The sequence below is a fragment of the Dromiciops gliroides genome, chromosome 1 (genome assembly GCF_019393635.1).
Source record: "Dromiciops gliroides isolate mDroGli1 chromosome 1, mDroGli1.pri, whole genome shotgun sequence".
Classification (NCBI taxonomy): domain Eukaryota; kingdom Metazoa; phylum Chordata; class Mammalia; order Microbiotheria; family Microbiotheriidae; genus Dromiciops; species Dromiciops gliroides.
This window is the reverse complement of record NC_057861.1, coordinates 243,696,241-243,714,076: the sequence shown is the minus strand read 5'-3', so window position 1 is coordinate 243,714,076 and position 17,836 is coordinate 243,696,241. Positions and strand designations below refer to the sequence as shown.

General features: G+C 36.0%; 1 protein-coding gene across 1 annotated transcript in view; it reads left to right on the top strand.

The window, feature by feature from the left end:
- Positions 1 to 17,836, top strand: part of CDH2 (cadherin 2) — a 264,972-nt gene that overhangs the window by 227,180 nt on the left and 19,956 nt on the right.

The following is a 17,836-nucleotide window of genomic DNA, read 5'->3' as shown; positions in this document are numbered from 1 at the left end:
AAGACCCTGTGCTAAGCACTGGGAATATGAAGACAATCACAAGACTTTGTTTGTATCTTCCGGTTTAACCCAGTGCCAGGCACATAGTAGACACTTAGTAAATGCTCATTGAGTTGACAAAGAAGTCCCTGCCCTAACAGAGCTTTTCATTCTTCTGGCCTGTACAAAGTCAGCCAATAAACACTTATTAAATGCCTACTGTGTGCACTACTGTACTTAGTGCGGGGGAATACAAAGAAAGGTAAAAGAAAAGGCCTGCCCTTGAGGAGCTCACTATCTAAAAGTAGAGACAACATGCAAGCAACTATGTGCAAATAAGCTGTTTAGAATATAAATAGGAAATATATAGTGAGTAAAAAGCTCATTCAGAATAATACAAATTAATTTTGGGAAAGAGAGAATGATCATAAAGACCCCTCACCTCTTGCCTCGACTATTGCAGTAACCTTCTGATTGGTCTTCCTGCCTCAAGTCTCCCCTGTCCATTCTACATATAGTTGTGCTTTAGGAACACCAATTTGTTAGCTGTGTGAAGGACAAATTGGAGGAGTAACCAGAGGCAGAAAAACCAATTAATAGGCTATTGTAATAGCTCGGTTGATAGATGATAAGGGCCTGATCCAAGGGAAAGGCTTTATAAGTAGCTAGAAAAAAGGTGACAGATGCAAGAGATGTTGAGGAGGATTGACAAGACTTCACAACTAATTGGATATGGGGGTTGGGAGAGAGGGTACTCTCGAGGATAACCCTAGAGGAATTGCAAACTGGGATGATTGAAAATATGACCATTAGTAGATGTGAGAAAGGTTGGAGCATGGATGAGTTTGAGGGAAAATACAATGAATTTTACTTGAGATATGTTGAATTTGAGATAATGTAATACACATCCAGGAGTAGATTTCTGGTAGGCAGTTGGTAATAAAAGATTAAAGAGGGGTACCAAAGAATTGGAGAAAAATCAAATATCCAAATTCTCAAAACAAAGGAAGAGAATAGAAATTACACTTTCCAGGTGATAAAGCTTGACTTGGCTTTCTGGGGAAAATTCTAGAACAGATCATTGAGGCAATGGTTGGTAAATATATAGAAAAGAAAATGGTGATTAAAAATGATCCGACCTAACATCATCAAGAATTGTGCATTCCAGACTAATTACATTTTCTTTTTTGACAGGATTACTAAGTTAATAGATGAAGGAGTGCTGTAGATTAATTTTCTCCAGCTTTTATCAAACACATCTCATGCTATTCTTGGGGAGAATGTGAAGAGATATGGATTAGACAGTAATCCAGTTAGGTCCAGAACTGATTGACTGGAAGAACTCAGATAGTAATTGTTAGTTGTTTAAAGTTAGCATGGCAGGAGTCATTCTGTTTTTTAACCCAGGTAGCTGTACTTAGCCCTGTTCTTGTAAACATTTTTGTGAATTACTTGGATAAAGACATGGATGGTATGCTCATCAGATTTGTGAATGACATAAAGCTGGTTCAAGTCAGCATCCAAAAGTATCTTGACAGGTTAAAGAATTAGGTTGAATCACATGAAAATCAATGCTTACACTAAGGTACAAAAAGAAATCAGCTTCTCAAATATGATATGTGGTAGGCACAAGTTAGCACTTGGTCTAAAAAAGACCTGGTAGTTTTAGTGGACTTCATGCTCAGTATGAGTCAGTGCTCTGATGAGACAACCAGAAAAGCTAATGAGATCTTAAACTAAATTAAGAGAAGCATCAGGTTTGCTGAATAGTTGGGATTCTCTGGAAGGGAAGGGGGAATATGGTATAAAATGAATATGATATAAAAATAAAAGATAGTAAAAGCATTTTAAAAGTTATCTGAGTAAGGCTTTGTAGAAGATCTGTCAAAACACATTTTTATCTTGCATGTCTTTGTATAGGTTGTATGTATATGTAAAATATATCAGATTTTCATGAATAGATACAGTTTTTCCTTCCCTGTTTGATCCTTCAGATAGGATGTGAGAAGCCCTGTGGCATCTCATAGTTGAGAAGATACGGTTTCACTTCCTGCCTCTGACACACTGGCTGTGTGGCCAGAAACAGCATGCTTAACTTTTGAGTGACCCTGGCAACTCTCATGCCATATGTTAAAGACACATTACTGATCTGAATTTCTGGAGATGTCTCCACCCTAGCAGTTCCTTATTGTAATGAAATCAAAGGTCTTGATTTCAAGCCCTCCTAGAAAACAGGTGGTTTTTAATATGATGGGATCTAACTGACATATGTATCTTTATTGTGTATACTTATGAAAGATAGACTATATATAGGTGTCCTTTTTTTAAAAAAGTATACCTTATTTTCAGATCTTTAGACATTTGTCTACCCTTTTACTTTCCCAGTGTATATAAATGTGTCTGTACTCTATCTTTAATCTTCTCCTTCTGTTGATTAATATCCTTGTGTTTGATGAGTCCTATCCATACAGCATTACTAGAAGAAACTGAGTTAAAAAGACAGGGTTTTATTTCAGAGAGAAGCTTGAGATCTTTTTTCATTGATACAGAAAAAATCCTCTCCTTTGCCCTTATTTCTCTTTTCTCCTGCCCTCCCAAATCTCTTCATGATATAATTAATTTTTCTGTGACTTCTCTTAGAGTGAACATCTTCACTTATCACTACCCTAGAACGCTTTCTGTAATCTAGGCATTATTTGTTGTTGTTGTTGTTTTTTATTATAAGATCTTTTCTTTCTATACTATATTCTGAAGTTATACTGTAACTTCTCTATACAATATTCTGAAGTGATTCCGTGACTTTTATTTTTAGAATTCACATAGAATCTTAGCTGACTCCCCATAATGAGTTTCATAAACATAGACTAAGTGGTTTTATTTTGGAATCATTGTTTACATTAGATGAACTTTATATTGCAAATAAAGTACAAATGGTGTTGAAGATAGTCAAAGGATGATAACTTTAGAGCTGGAAAATACCTTAGCTAGACTAATCCCTCTCATTTTACAGATGAGAAGCCATAGCCTAGAAAGCTTAAAATGACTTGTTAACCATCATACAAGTTGACACAGGATTTGATCTTAGGGCTTCTGACTTTACTTCCCCTTATATTTTGAAGCCTGGCCAATAGACTGAAAAGGTTCAAAATACAAGTAAGATATTCTCCAATGGATAATAGATTTAGAAGTTGTTATAAGTGTATCTATATTTGCAGCTGTGGAAAAACAGAGTTTCTGTTCTTGTTGTTGTTTTTTTTTAAATTACCCAAACCCAAGCTTCCTTTATCATCCTAATAGTTTTATGGAAGTCATTGATAGCATTTTAAAAACTTTTGCTAAAGAAAAGGTACCACCAGGACAAGAGACTGTCAAAAGTGAGTGAACTTATTCTGTTATCCTTTGATTTCTTTTTGGCTTGCTTTTGTTTGTTTTTATTTTGTTTTTAGGCTAGCAGTCCAAGCCAATGAAGTGGTTTCATCTGGCCAAAACTTAAACCACCAGCTTATTTTGTAACTCCGGGTCATTTCATTAGTTATAGTTTTCAAAACCTCACTCACTGAGCTATTGCCACATGTTTAAAATGAGGCATCACCAGTGCCAAGATCCACACATAGATGTTTTTGTGCTTGCTAACAAACAATTGTAAGCATCAGGGGAGGAAAAAATTCTGCCTGATAAAGTGAAATATTTCACTTTTCTACATGGTATAGTATATATTCTGTGTTAATCATTGAAGTAGAACCAACGTAGCTATCTTCTTGTTCAGGTTTCCATTTCTTAGTAAGGTATCTTTTTTATCTGATTCAATATGTGTGGTTTCCTTCATTTTAAATTATACTTGGTAGTTTTTATTCCATTCTGTCAGTTTTTCTTCATTTTATGGATTTGCTTTTTCCTTTTTCATGCTTGAATGAAACAGGGCATATATCAGGAAATATTAGTTTCTAACTGAATTTAAACTCCTTTTTTCCTCTTTTCCTTAAATGGACTTTATATTTCTGTCTCTAAGAATTTTTAGAATAGATTTGAGTGTAATACGTTTTTAATACATTACAAAGTAAGGGATTTAATCAGACATTGAATGGGGTCTAACTTGCCATTTTCTGTCTATATTCCCTTTAATAAGTAAAAAAGACAAGTTGTGGAAAACATTATTCTTTACTCTCTTTGATGATGGTGTGACATTTTGATTCTGTTGACTCTTAGGTAGGTTCATTAACTGTTGCTGTCTGATTGGATATCATTTAATATATTACTTTTGAAGTGAACTATCTCAAATAGTTTTCCTAATACAACGGGATCATTTTATAATGTTGGCTTCATAGAATAGTAGCAGCAATGCCTATGTTATATTGTATTGTTACTAAAATACATTCTTCCTGTATATAGGTGGTCAGTTTTAGGGCACGTGTGGACTTATTCGTAAGACTTTCCAACAGAATTATTCTCATGAACTTTCTGTAAATATCTTCATCCCCCAAACCTCTAATGCCTCTGGATCACTGAAATTTTCCCCAGCTAGACTTTTTAAACCACCCAAGGCATACCCAATATCTCCTAAGGGAGTAAAAACTTGTCTTTGTTTCTCTAGATCCACTGAAACTTTAAATGACTGATGGCCTCTTAATCCTAAGATCTTTTTAGTACCAAGACCTTGGTCTGGTACATTCTAAACCTTTGAACTCTCACTTTACAGGAGCAGAGACACCATTCAATCTTCTTTCCCTGATCTTATAAAGGTCTCATTGAGTATGGAGTGAGCATTAAGAAGTGGCATTTGTGGAGACATTAGGTTTGCTTACTGAGACTAAAACTTTTGCTTTTCTAATAGATTCTTAGATTATCAGAGAATGAAGACAGGTTCCAACATGACTTTAGCTAACTCTGGGCCTACAACTGCAGGTTCTGATGCTCATCCATTAGACTCAGCAGAAGCAGCCAACCTAGTAGGCCCAAGCTATGATAGATACTGCTGCTTTGAAAGTAGGCTTTGCAGGGGCAGCTAGGTAGTGCAGTGGATAAAGCACTGGCCCAGGATTCAGGAGAATCTGAGTTCAAATCCAGCCTCAGACACTTGACACTTACTAGCTGTGTGACCCTTAACCTTTGTTGCCCCAGGGGAAAAAAAAGTAGGCTTTATTTCTGTGTAGTGGTGGGGAGTTGTGTATCAGTTATTTGGGTAGAAATGTGAATTTCATTTTGAATCTTGGAAGTTTCCAGAATAATGCTGTTTTTCCAGAGTGTAATTTCTTTTAGTAGGCCATATGTTATCTAAGGTGTTGTTAATTCCTCCATTGTTAAAGTCCTGGACTCTGGTCTGAACTCTGGTTGTCTCTGGACTCTTTTACTTCTTTAGCTGTTGAACTTAGCTTCCTTCTGAGACAAGTTTCAGTTTATCCTCTGTATATCTTATTTGTACATAGTTGTCACTCAAAGAACTCCCGTTTTAAGGGGAGAGACTATACGCAAATAATATTGTATTACAAGATACATACAATGTAAATGGAAGGCAAGCACAGGAAATACCCTACCATGGGGCAGGAGCAGGGGAGAACTCAGAATTACCTCTTGCAGTAGATGGGAAGGAAAGAAAAAAGGCTTAAATGAGGAGGGAGACCATTCTAAGTCTGAGAGACCACCACCAAAAAGGCAGAGTTAGAGATGGAGTGTCAGTAAGGAATAGCAAGGAAGCCAGTGTGGCTGATTTGTAGAATATGTAAAATTAGCAAATGTAAAAAGACTGGAAAAGTAGGAAAGAGTTAGGATGGGAAGGACTTATGTAGGTTTCTATTTTATGGTCGCGTACCACATAGTATTTCCAACACCAGCATCATTTTGCAATCTCAAAACATCATTAACACATTAGAAATAAACCACATCCCAGCATAGCAATTCAAAACCCTAGTGTGTCATTCTACTGACCTCTCTAGTCCCATGTTTCTGTGGAATAAATTTTCCCTTAAGGCATTATTTCGTATAATATCATGCTTTCATAGACCCAATTAACTATTTTAGGTTTATTCAATAGGCAATAGGGAACTAATAAAGATTTGAAGACTGGAGAGGGCCATTACCAAACCACTATGTAAGAAAAATTAGTATGGTAGTCAGATCAAAAGGGAGTTAGGGGATTGGTGGTGAGAGAGAGTATTGCCCTATTAGATGATTATCTCAGTAATATAGAGAGTTGGTTAGGAGAGGGATGTACTAAGAACAGCAATGGTTACATAGGTATGAATAATGTGAGAGTGGCCATCTGTCCTGTGAAATAAGGTTTATACTTGTTCTAGTTGTCTCAAGAACATAGAACTAGGGCTGGATATGTAGTCATTTGGATAAAGAGGATAGTTGAAGCCATGAAAATTAATGTATTTACCAGACATAGGGGAAAAAGACACAAGGATAAAGGACAGAATCCTGGGGAACATCTGAAAGAGAACTTATGGCAAAAGAGAAGCAGTTAGAGAGATTGAAGGAAAACTGTGTTTATCAAGCCAAGGGGAAAATTGTGTTTATCAAGCCAAGGAGAAAAGAATATACGAATAGGAAGTGATGGTCAGCAGTGTCAAAAGGCCATAGAAGATGACTGAAAATGTTGCCACTAGGCTTGATGATTAAGAAGATCACTGCTAATCCTTGAGAGATATTTCAGTCAAGTATAAGTGTAATGAAAGCTGGGATGCAAGGAGATGATAATGAGGGCAGGCACCAAGTATTGTCCATAGACAAATTTTTAAAATTTGCCAAAAATCAGGAAAGGGTGGGATAGTAGTTCGTTGTAAATGAAAGGTCAAAATAAAGTTTTTTTTTTCCTTTTTCAAGCATTGGGAAATGTTTCTATTTTTAGGAACATGGTAGGAGTTGGTGGAAAGGAAGAGCTTGAGGTAGATGTAAAACAGGTATACAGTAATTCTAAAATAATATGAGGATTGAGAAAGCCCTTACCATTGTGAGCTAACAAAAATTTTGCGTGGGAAGTAGCACCTAAGCTGAGGCTTGAAGGAGTTCGTCTAAGAGATAGAGATATGGAAAGGCAGTGAATTCCAGGGATGAAGGACAACCTGTGTGAAAGTACAGAACTTGGAAAGCTGAATTCAAAAAAGAGTTAATAGAAAAGTCTACTTATAGTGCCATGGAGTGCACAAAGAAGAAGAATATGAAATATGTTTGTAAACATATCTATTCAGGACCAAAATTGCAGGAGGCTTTAAGTATCAGAAAGATGAGTTTGAATAACATTCTGGAGAACATAAGGAGCCAGTAAAGATTTTTGAACAGGGAGTCATGTGGTCAGACCCAAATTCTAAGGTTATTTTTAAATGCATGTGAAAATAGATTAAAGAAGAGATTAGAAGCATAAAGATGAATTAGGAGGCAATTGCATAAATCCAAGTGCAAGATCAGTGAGAGCTTGAACTAAGGTAATGACATCTAGAGTAGAGATAAGGGAATGGATGTGAAGATATGGGCAAAGTAGACTGGGAAAGACTTGGCAAATACTGTGCTCTAAAACAAAAGAGAAAGAACATCAAGGATGGCCAATTGATCAAGTAGAAATATATGGTTCCCGGGGCAGCTAGGTTGTGCAGTGGATAGATCACTGGCCCTGGAGTCAGGAGGAACTGAGTTCATATCCGGCCTCAGACACTTGACACTTAGTAGCTGTGTGACCCTGGGCAAGTCACTTAACCCTCATTGCCCAGCCCCACCCCCCCAAAAAAAGAAATATATGTTACCAATAAGAGATTTCTATCCATGTGCCAAGTTGAGATACATTAAAAATTATAGAATGTCTGACCATTGGATAATGTGATTAGTTGGGGGGAGGCAGGTGGTTTGTTTGTTTTAAAATAGCAGATTAAACCTTATGAAATGTTATGACACCTTCAGTGCCTACTCAAAATCTTGTTAAAAATCATTAAAATTTATAGAAAATACACATTAAAATTTTGTCAGTTAATATTTATTCTCTCAAGATGAGAGATTGAGACACAAACAAATTTTAGATGTGTTTAATATACTTTTGTAGTAAGTATAACAACAGGTCAAAATCATTCAACTCCTAATGTTATTATAGAAAAAAATAACAAACAAGAGTGAAATACTGAGCAGCTGAACTGAAACACATCTCACACAGTCATTTCCATAAGGAAATTAAACAACATAGCGACCATTGTCAACCATGGTCATCTAGTGAATGGGTCAATATTCAGAACCCTTCCCATTTAGTGCTATATGACTTAGTTTTTTCATTTCAGTATTATAAGTAACATTTTTAGTTATATTAGTTAATATTTTATTAATGATGTTCCCCTTTTAAACGATTTGCCTAGTACATTTAAAAGATTCTTAGTGGAATGTTCTATCTGAAGGGAAAAAAAATTGTGAGGAATGTATATTTATCTTTGACATTAGGATTCAATGGGGAAGAAGTTGTGATATATAAAAATCCTGAAGACAGCTTTTCTGAAACTGAACTTTTCTTTGTATGAAGGACTAGCTATATCTTTAGACCATTTCTAACTAACTCTTTAAATTCCTTGTGATTAGGATTGTTCCATTCTCTTTGTATCTCCACCACCCAGTCCAGTGCTTTGCACTGGTCAGTAAGGCTCTGAATCATCCGTGGTTCCCTGATGTCTTAATAAAATACAAGTCCTTCCATCTGGCATTTAAAACCCTTCCTAATATGGCTTCCTCTCCTAACTTTCTAGATTTCTTCCACATTATTCCTTTTTCATTCACTACTCTGTTATAGCCAAATTGGCTTACTGTTACTCATACTGGGAATTCCAGCTACTTTGAAGACCATCATTGTTACAGGTGAATTTAATTAGCACTGGAAACTGGGTCATACTCTCATTTGTATAAAACCATGAGGGCCCATGACTTAGTTGGCATTAGAATGATGACATATTTTCATCTTCTCAATACTTACCTCAAAGAATTGTTGTGAGGAAAGCTCTTGAAAGTGTCATAGAAACAGAAGCATTTCTTACAATTACAATCATTTATTTTCAGGTGCTGAGCTGTGGAGGGTGGTATACAAAAGGTTCTTCTGGCTCTTCTCTCTTGCTTCTTGGAGCTTTTTCAGACATTCCTTTTTTTTTTTTTTGAAAGCTACTCAGCATGGAAAATAGTTTTCTTCCTTGAATTATTTCTCTCTAATTATGTTTGTTTCACAGTCCATAACATGAAGGCATTTTAAAAATGAAGGCTAATCTAAATATTATGCATCATTTTTAATATTTGGGTGATTATCCCCTTGGGAGGAAACCTGTTTAAGGTGATATTTTCTTGCCTGGAGAAATATAGTACTATTCTCTGAATCTCTAAAAAGACTCTTCACTTTTCTAGTGGCATTTACTCTAGGCCTCAGCTTATCAGGCTTCACTTTGTGTTAGGGATGGGTATATATACCTACCTTTATGTAATTGTTAGTGCCTTGTTGATTTAGGCCTGCAACAGCATTTTTATTGGAAGGTCCAGTTGCAAATTCTTCTCAGGTAGCATAAGAGCATGTAGACCCTATATTTTAGTGCTGTGGCAAGCGTGGCAGCATGAAATTGTTCTCAAATGGAGTTAGCAGTGGATGAAGGGGTGTTCTCACAAATTTTTGCTCAAAAGATCAGAACTTAAGTATATGCCCATTGTAGCAGATTATTTAATACTAACTAAATTTTCTAGGGTAGATTAATGGTACTAGCATAAATTATAGCAAGTGAGTGATTCTTTTTAGTTGTACAAGTAAACTTAGTTGCTACCCTTTATCTTAAGGCAGCTTGGTGGTGCAGTGAGATTGAGCATTGGACCTGGAGTCCAGGAAGACCTGAGTTCAAATGCAGCCTCAGATACTTACTAGGTCTGTGATCCTGGGGAAGCACTTAACCCTGTTTGCCTCAGTTTACTTATCTGTAAAATGAGCTGGGGAAGGAAATGGAAAATCACTCCAATATATTTGCCAAGAAAACCCCAAATGGGGTCACAAAGAGTTGGACAAGACTAAAATGACTGAACAAAAACAAAACCCTTTATCTTAAGTCTATTTAAGGCTTACTGCATTGCCCCCAAGCCCAGAAATCAATAAATAAAACTTACCTCCCCAAAGAACTGGCTTCTAATGTATTCTAACATAACAATAGCATCATATATTTTATTTTTATATTTCTTGATGACTTTTGCCTTCTGTCACTAGAAAACTGGAAAGAACATTGACTCTGGAATCAGAAGACCTGGGTTCAAATTCCACCTTTGATACTAATTAAGTGTGAGACTTTGGGCAAGTCACTTAACCTCCACAGGGACTCAATTTCCACATCTCTGAAATGAGAGGGTTAGAGTAGATGGCTTCTAGGTTGCCTTCTAGCTCTTAATGCTTTGATTCTATGATTTCCTGCTGCCTTCTAGATTGAATCTTTTCTCGTGACAAAGAAAACCAATTCAGTAAAAATATCCAGGGCAGAGCCTGTCTGACAATATATACAATATTCTGTTCAGCAGCTTGCCTCTCTTCCCCCACTTCCTATGAACAAGGAAGTAAGTTTCATTATCTTGCCTCTGGGGTCTTTATAAAGTAGTATTCCATTAATAAGAATTCAGCCACCTTTTAGTAATCATTTCATTTATTCTCTTAGAATCATTGTTTATATTGTTCTCTTGGTTTTGTTCATTTTTCTCTGCCTCCATCTATACAAATTGTATCATATTTCTTACTTATTCGCTCATTTGCATAATTCCTTATGGAACATTGCATTTATGTAGTATACTTTTTGTTGTTTTTCTGCTATTTCCTAACTGATAAGCACCAAATTTATTTCTAATTCTTTGATAACAAAAAGGGTGCTGAAATGAATATTTTGGTTGGTATTGAATGTTTGTTTCTCTTTGACTTCCTTAGGGTATATGCCTAGAAGTGGTACCATTGGATCATAGAGTATAGACAGTTAAGCCACTTTTTTTGGTATCATTGCAAAATGAATTTCAGAGAGGTAAAAATGCTTAATAGCTTCACCATGAATGCATTACTATGCCTGTCTCCTTACAGTTGCTCCAATATTAACAAGTCTCCTTTTATTCTTCCCATTTTGCATGAGGTAAACTTAAGAGTTTTTTTAAATTTCTATTTCTATATCTAGAAGTAGCATGACATAGTGATTAGAGAGCTATTCTCAATAATGGTTTTCAACAGCATGGACAAATCAATGGTTCAACCTCTCAGCGCTCTAAAGCAGAGCTTCTTAAAATTTTTTCCACTCTTGACCCCTTTTCACCTGAGAAATTTTTTATGCTATCCCAGGTATATAGGTATATAAAATAAGTATATATAACCTTTTACTGTTGCCAAATTTTTTGCAACCCCATATCGGTCACGAGCCACAGTTTAAGAAGCTTTGCTCTAAGCAGCCCAAAGAGTTGTAGAGAAGCTGGAGACATGTATTGATAGAGAGCATTTCCTTACCTAAAATATTCCTATGCAGATGTAGTGTCTCGTCCTTCTCTTACTGTTAGTGATTTGGCACAATGTTTTTATATGGTCATTTGTAGTTTGTAATTCTTCTTTTGAAAATTTAATCATTTCCTTTAACCATTTTTATCTCTTGGGCAATGGGTCAGTTTTATCCCTTGAAAATTTATTGGGCAATGGCTCCTGGTCTCATATTTATGTCAATTCCTTATATTTTTTTTTTATTCCAGACTTTTATTAAAGATATTATATGAAAGGACTTTCCTGCCATCTGATTTCTTCTCTAATTGTCATCATTGATTTTATTCATGCAAAAGCTTTTACATTTTATGTAGCCGAAATGATTTATTTTAATTTTTATGATCTTTGTTTGAAGTAGTGTTTTGTGTGGTCCAGGGTGACCTAAGAACCTGCATTCTCACAGACCTGGTCTAATCATGGGGGATTGACCAAACAGGCTCTTTGACTTGTTTCCTCCCCATAAAACTGTGGGGACATTATATAAAATAAAGCCTAGAGATAGCTTGTGTTTAGGGTTTTCAAAATGTGTATAGCAGGAGTTCCTCCCTACAAAGGTACTCAATCCACAATATGGGTATTAGGTATTGGGGCACTCCAGCACAGGAAATGTAAAAGACTCAGAGAATTTACCATAGCCCAGGAGCACACACAGTAACCTAAAACACTCTAATAGCCCATTCAATTACCAGGAAAGAGTCATGGCATATAGAGAATGGTGAAAACTCTGTGGGAATGGCAAACAAATATTTCCCATTCACCTTGGACCTGTAGCACCCAAACTACTCTCGGTGGTATCAAGGAGAATTGGCAAGGTCCGGATATTCTCCCATGTGATGGCATGGCTTTGATCCTCCAGCTTCTGGACGGTCTTCTTTCATGTCCATATTATATGCTGTTGGGGAAATCATCCTCTGAGAGATCAATGCTGAACTCTCAAACTATGGAACACTTGAGCTTAGAATTCTCGTTCTTGCAATGTTGCATAAGGAACAGTCTTCTATAATAAGCCTGGAAATGTAATTTTGAACATCTATGAAGGACTTTAAATGCAAGATGGAAGGTATTGGGGAGCCACTGATGTTTATTAAGCAAGGGTGTATCATGATTATTTGCACTTTAGAAGCATTACTCTGATGGCTGAGTGGAAATTAAAAAGGGAAGAGACTTGAAGCAGGGAGGCCAATAAGGAGACTTATTACAATTTCAGATTATTGAGAGTTGAGTACAGTTGAGAAGTAGCAAGGGTCTGAACTAGAGTGGGGGCCATGTGAATGGAGATAAGGTATTATAGAGATAGAAATGGCAAGGATTAAGTACAAGGTACAATCCACAAAGCTGGAAATATCCTTTATCAAGATCATTAATTTCAGACCTATAGTCAAAAAAGGAAACAAAAGAAGAGGAAAACAGCTAGGAAGTAGAAGTTCAGAAATTCCCTTCTCAGAGTATCCTAGACAAGCATAGTTTTCTTGTCATGTGCTTCTCCTGAAAGTTTCCATTTTCTGCTCATGGAGTGGAAGAAGAAAGATAGCCCTTTACAACTGCCCACACACATATACACATACCCTCTTTGTTACCCTCTGGTCTAGAAGTTCAAGGTAGACCATATAAAGGTGAAAAGGGGTTGAAAGGGTTGATTGTTTCATTCACTGGACAAAAACAGTTCACAGAGGAGGTAGCTATGCATTAAGAAATTATGAGGGGGTTTGTTTCAAAAAATCTGGGAAGACATATGAACTGATGCAAAGTTAAATGAATAAAATGAGGGGAACATTGTACATAAAAACAATATTTCTAACAGTGTTCAGCTGTGAACAACTAAACTCCTTTAATCATTACAGTGATCTAAGATGATCCCAAAGGACTTATAATGAAAAATACTCTCTATTTTCAGAGAAAGAACAGATGAACTCTTGAGTACAGATAGAGGGATACGTTTCACTCAGCCTTTTTTGGTGGGGAGAAGGAGGTTGTTTTGTTTTTTTGGCAACATGGCTAATACAGAAATGTTTTGTGTGACTTCATATTGTTTTTTTGGCACCATGGCTAATACGGAAATGTTTTGTGTGACTTCATATGGATCATAGATAGCCTATTGCTTGCCTTCTCAATAGGTGGGAGAGGGACTGTAGTGAAGGGAAGACTTTGAAACTCAAAACTTTTTTAAAATGTCAAAAATTAAGGGGAAAAAAAGAAAAAGTTTATCTTTCTGACTCTCATTAGGCTAGATATCAGGAAGCAACCAGACCCTTTGAACATCACTCAGAATTTCCTGTGTCTTCTGATCCAAGGACTAGAACAACATAACTAACTACATGGGAGGTACCTCACTTCCAACCAACCTCTGAAATAAAGAGGGTATCCCAAAGAGATCAAAAAAGGGAAAAGGATCTATCGTACAAAAATATTTATAGAAGCTCTTTTTTTGTGATGGCAAAAAAATATTGGAAATTGAGGGGATACCCCTCAATTGGGGACTGGCTGAACAAGTTGTGGCATATGATTGTAATGGAATACTATTGTGCTATAAGAAATGATGAACAGGCTGATTTCAGAAAAACCTGGAAAGACTTACATAAACTGATACAAAGTGAAGTGAGCAAAACCAGGAAACATTGTGCACAGTAACATTAATAATGTACAGTGATTAACTGTGAACTACTTATCTATGTTTAGCAATATAATGATCTAAGATAATTCCAAAGGACTCATGAAGAAAAATGCTATCCACCTACAGAGAGACAAATGATGGAGTCTGAATGCGGATCAAACATACTATTTTTGCTTTTTAAATTTTTTTTTCTTCTTTGAATCTGTGGCTTCTTTTACAGTATGACTCATGGAAATGTGTTTTGCATGATTAAACATGTATAATCTATATCAAATTGATTTCCATCTCAGGGAGGGGGGGGCAGTGAAAGAGGAAGGGAAAAAATTTGGAACTCAATTTTTAAAAATGAATGTTAATTAAACATTTTACATGTAATTGGGAAAAATAAAATTTTTTAAATTAAAAAAAATAAGGAGGTACTATGTCACCCTGGGCAAGTCACTATTTTGTTCCTTAGGGACTCTCCCTTTTGTATTTATATTCCCAGAATTTATCCAAGGGCTTGGTGTTATAAGTGCCTAATAAGAGTTTTCATTCATTCCTCCATTCTGAGCATTATTTATTACTACCTCATTTAGTAAACTGAATTCTATAGCACTACTAAGTTTACAAAGTGCTGTCTTCATGAGAGACAGATAATACAATTATCCTTACACTTATTTTATAGACAAAGAAGCTGAGGCTCAGTGAGGTTACATGACTTTAACAATGTGCCATGTAAATGGTAATGACAAGACTGGGTCTCAGGATTTCTGCTTCTAAATTTAGTGTCCTTTTCATTAATCTAGACTATTTGTTTTTACTGAAGCTTTCATTCAAAAATAATGATTTTAAGGAACTTAAACCATTTGTAAAGGTTGCAAGGCATTGCAACATATGTCCAAGAATATTTTAAGGCATTCACTATCTCCAGAGATTTTTATAAACTAGGCAAGAAATGTTGAACAGTTTTGTTATGACAATTTTCCTTGGGAGCAAAACCATGGACTTGCTGAACTCTTGAGGGCTCTGTTATCCCTATAATTCTGTATGTAATTCTTACCCTGCATATTGCAATTTGTGTGTTTTCTTGAATAGTCTATGTTTAACATCATATGATTTTAAAGCTATTTAAATTAACAGGTTCAAGTAGGTTGACCACACCTTTCATAAGATAGAAGCTTGACTATAGGGTGGGGCCTCTTCCAGAAGACAGAGTGAGCAGAGTGAGTATGGGTGGATATAGGATCACACACACACACACATTTTTCATAAATATGTATGTATATATATATTATATGCATATATGTGTGTGTGTGTGTGTGTGTGTGTGGAGAGAGAGAGAGCAAGAAAGCGCATATGCACTAAGGCCTGAATAGTGCTTTTCTGGAAATAAAAATTTGCATCTCCTATTTGGGAGCAATATAAGAAAACTATAGCATAAGGAGTGTAAAGAGTACAGTCTGTCCTGGTTTCTAGCTTTCTATAGTGCAGTTTCATTAAATGAACTTTTTAAATCAGTCATGCTTTTGCATCAAGCATCAATAACAGAACAGATTGTGATATTTAGAAGTCAGTGAATCATTATTGGCACAGTCAAATAGTTGTTGATCATTATTTTTTGAGCACTTTCTATACAGTGCTAGGCACACCACAGGTAATCCAAGAAACAATAACTCTGCCCTCTGGGTACTTCAGGAAAATTTCCCAGTTGTAAGGAAAAAGTCATTTATTATCGCATACGTTCTACTGTAACATACAATATTCTTTATGCTTATACAATAAAATATGTACTGGAAGGAATTGAATCAATTGTGTGCATTAAAAATGTCTCTAGACTAAATCCTGTATTATGTAATGAGAAGCTTTCCTGGTGTAATGGAATATATACTTGACTAGGTATCAGAAAACCTGGATTCAGGTCTTGGCTCTGATACTTACCTAATATCTGAACTTCTCTTAAGTGTTTGAGTCTAAGTTTTCTCATCTTTTGTATTGGGAAGATATTATCATGTCCATTTATCTCAGTTATTGTGAGAACCAAACACTTTGTAAATCTTGAGGTTCTATATAAATGCTTGGTGTTACTGGTAGTGATAATAGTAGTAGCACTAAAAGTAGTACAGTTATCTCTTCTACACTACAACTTTCCCTATCGCAGTTTCAATACATCCTGGATAGGTATAACAATTTAAATGGGAATTTGGGGGACTTTTGCAGAAGATGTAAATGACACACACAGGCCAGCAGTCAATACAGAGCCTATGACTAGATACTTAATTCAAATTTCACAATAAGCTACTGTAAACAACCCATAAGACAAAGCAAATCAGACTTCTTCTCTGGTATGAAGGGAGGACCAAAAATATTGTATGCAAATTTTCTAGGTTTCAGGGGCTTCAAGCTCCTAACCCCTACAATGTGGAAGAAATAATGTAGGGTAGTAGTAGTGGTAGTAGTGGTAATGGTAGTGGTGGTATTAGTAGTGGTAGAATATCTTTTTTACCTTTTCAGTATGTACAGGTGTCAAATGGTACATAAAGGTCAAGGAGAATAAGGACTGAAAAAAGAAGACCATGGTTGTCATTTAATGGCTTCAATTCAACAAACATTATTAAGTCCCTCCTAGAGCAGATAGTTGGCACAGTGGATAGAGCACTGGAGCTAGAGTGAGGAAGATCTGAATTCAAATGTGGCCACAGACACTTACTATCTCTGTGACCATGGGCAAGTCACTTAACTGTTTGCCTCAGTTTCCCCTAGGTGAAGAAGGAAATAGCAAACCACTTCAGCATCTTCGCTAAGAAAATCCAAGATGTGGTCATGTATGGCCAGATGTGACTGAACAACAACAGTGTTTAAGGAGTTGTGTATAAACACTTAAGTTCACAGTAGAGGAACCAATTTCATTAGAGTAGTAGTGTTCCAGATTTCAGTGGGTTGAGGAGTAAATGAAGTTAGAAAATTGAGGCATTGAGCTTAAACAGATTTAACAGTTTTAACAGTGAAATGGAGGAAAGATACTGGATGAGAAGATAGCATAAGGGAGTAAGAGAGAGAGAGAAAGACTGTATGAATATGTGTCTGAAGAAGGGGAAGACAGAGAGCAAAAGAGAAAGTTTTAGTGTCAGAGAGAATGTATGTGTGTGAGAAAATGAAAATAAGAAAGAATTTGATGATGGATCAAGCTTCCTAAAGTAGAACTCTTGATGAAGGGCAGGAATAGAGAGGTGTCTGACCTTGGCTAGGAAACAAGTCATCCAGCTATCTGAGATTGGATCAGAGAAAGATAATATAAAAAATAAAGAAATCACAGGGTTTTGAGATTGGGAGGAGTCCAGAAAGTATGACATCATTCTCCCTAGTAGAATAGGATGGATGTACAGGTAGGAATTTATATGTTGTTATAGTTGAAAGTATCAAGACCGACATTGTATCTCTTGTAATTTTTTTATCTCAATAATCTTGGAAAAAATTTCAGGCTAGATTGAATATGGATACTTGTATTGAATAGAATACGACTGAATTTCTACATATTCTGGAAATGTCCAAAGTCAGGGAAAGGATTCTATAATATTCTAGACATAACATTTTGCAGTGTTACGCTTCTGGTTTGAACACTGCAATTATTTTCTTAAGGCTAAAATATTGGTGAAGCTTTATGTTGCTGGCAGTTGATTTACCTGTATATTATCCATTTGGCTGCTGAAATGGAAACTTAAGAGAATGCTGAGATACCTGTCTATGCTGCTTCTGTTTTCTTCACAGGTATTGGCTTGGAT